Source organism: Mus caroli, chromosome 6 (assembly GCF_900094665.2).
Source record: "Mus caroli chromosome 6, CAROLI_EIJ_v1.1, whole genome shotgun sequence".
Taxonomy (NCBI): Eukaryota; Metazoa; Chordata; class Mammalia; order Rodentia; family Muridae; genus Mus; species Mus caroli.
In genome coordinates, this window is record NC_034575.1 from 114,377,811 (window position 1) to 114,379,931 (window position 2,121).

Consider the following 2,121-nt stretch of genomic DNA (forward strand, 5'->3'; position numbering starts at 1 on the left):
GAGGGACAGTTCTCTCCCTCTCCCCCCTCTCCTTGTTTGTTTTGGTTTGGGGTGGGGCATGGTGAGCCAGGGTTTCTCTGTATAGTCCTGGCTGTCCTAGAACTCACTCTGTAAACCAGGCCACCCACCTCTGGCTCTCAAGAGCAGGAATTAAAGGCATGTGCCGCAACTGGCCAGGTTTGACAGTTCTTAAGTAGTGTGCAGCAAGAGCTGAGAACAGAAAGCTGCTTTTGCTGTTTTTTTCCTACTGGAAAAGCCTGGGTTGTCAATCAGGGCAGTGCCAGAACTCTGGCCAATCATTAGCCCTGGTGCCTGCGTTAGGCCTCCTTCCTTTTCCNACTTTACCCAGCCACTGGCCTTCTCCACGCAGAGATGGTCCATTTTGCCAGAAAACAAAAGTTGACTCTGTGACTGAGGAGGCCCAAGGACAACAGGGTGTCCTGGTCACTCGAACCCTAGTCCCACTGCCCTATGACTATGACTGGCTGTGGTCTCCTGTTGGGTCTAAAGGCTGCCATGAACCTAAGGAGTAGCGAGGGTAGCAGTTTGATCAGGCGAGGTAAGATTACAGCCAGGCCCAAGAGTGTGCCATGTGCCAGAACATGGGCCCGTAGGGCCCATGGAGGAGCAGAGAGCCTTTGGGGGCCTCCACCTTGTGAATTGGCAGCCGCTGATGGTGACTGAGCAAGAACTGAGGCATGGGACGCATAAGTGGCCAAGCGAGCAGGCACTGTTTGAACAGGATCTGCTGTGGATACCGAATCATCTCATGTAATGTTCACGAGCTTGAAATATTAATGGCCTTTTGATTTTTTTCCCCAACCATTTGAAAGCAAAAGGGCCATTCTCTGATCAAGAACCCACGTAAGGCCCCAAAAGGCCAAATGCGGCTCTCAGCCTTAGCTTGCCAAACTTTGCTCCCCAACCCTGTACACCTAAGACAAGCAGCAAAGGTAGAGTCACCTCAGGGAAGGAGACCCCAGGTTCCTTGAACAACACATTGAGTTGCTTTGTCCCCATTCTACCTAGAGCATTCCCGCTGGGATGCTCGTGAATTATAATCCCAGGACATTGCAGAATCCACCGTTTGTTCTGAGATTTATATTAGATGTAACATACATTTTCACTCTCTATTTTAAGTAGTTAGCTTAGTTAGTTTATGCGTCTTCATTTTCTCAAGTGTTGTGTTATCTTATGTTTTTCATAGGCTTATAGGCTAATGCAAATCCTTTATGAAGAGTATAAATGAAACTAGCTTCTAGAGGCTTCTACCAGCTCCAAGACATGCCCCCCCAACACACACAAACACACACACACACACACTCACATACACACACACACTCACATACCTCCAATGAACAACCATGTGCAGGGCTTGTGTGGTGCTATGGGGTAGAGACATGTCTCTGCAGGGATCTTGTTATCTGGGGATAGTTGATGAACTCAAACCAGTTTTGTCTAGGGGACAGAGGGAGGGTACAAGTACCTATGGCCTGGTGGCCACCCTGAGTCCTTCAATACCCTGTCTAAGTTGCTCTGTCAGGACTCAAAAGAGTTCACTGGTTCTGAATCACTTTGTTGGGTCTCATAGACTTGCAGCCAATCCTGCAAGTCTCTGGAAGTTAAGGATAAGGAGTACCGACCCCTGGGTTAACTCTAGGCTTTGTGTCAAGCCTGGAGCTGCAGCTCCTTGGCAGGGCTCGGTATCCTTCTCCTCATCTGTACTTGTCTGGGATAAGCTGTAAGCTGAGCCGTGCTAGACCCACACAGTCTGAACACACAGCACACGGATGGGTATTTGACAGGCAGTCACACAGCAGGTAAGGGAGCCCTGCACTGGGACAACTACCCCACAGCAGGAATTGACTCATATCTAAATGCTTTCCTGCCTAAGCCATCCACTGGANTCCAGGCTCCAGTGCGGATCTCATAGAACCGTGACTCTATCCCAAATGCATCAAACTAAATGCAGGCAACACTAGGCCTTTGAATCTTCCAGAGCTCCACCAGTGTGTGAGCTGTGCTGTATGTATGGATAATCTCAAGCTATATGTATGGATAATCTCAAGCTATATGTATGGATAATCTCAAGCTATATGTATGGATAATCTCAAGCTATAT

At 48.6% G+C, this 2,121-nt stretch overlaps 1 protein-coding gene across 1 annotated transcript in view; it reads left to right on the plus strand.

Annotated features, from left to right (window-relative positions):
- Window positions 1–2,121, plus strand: part of Cacna2d4 (calcium voltage-gated channel auxiliary subunit alpha2delta 4) — a 111,090-nt gene that overhangs the window by 102,784 nt on the left and 6,185 nt on the right. The gene's annotated exons all lie outside the window — the stretch shown is intronic.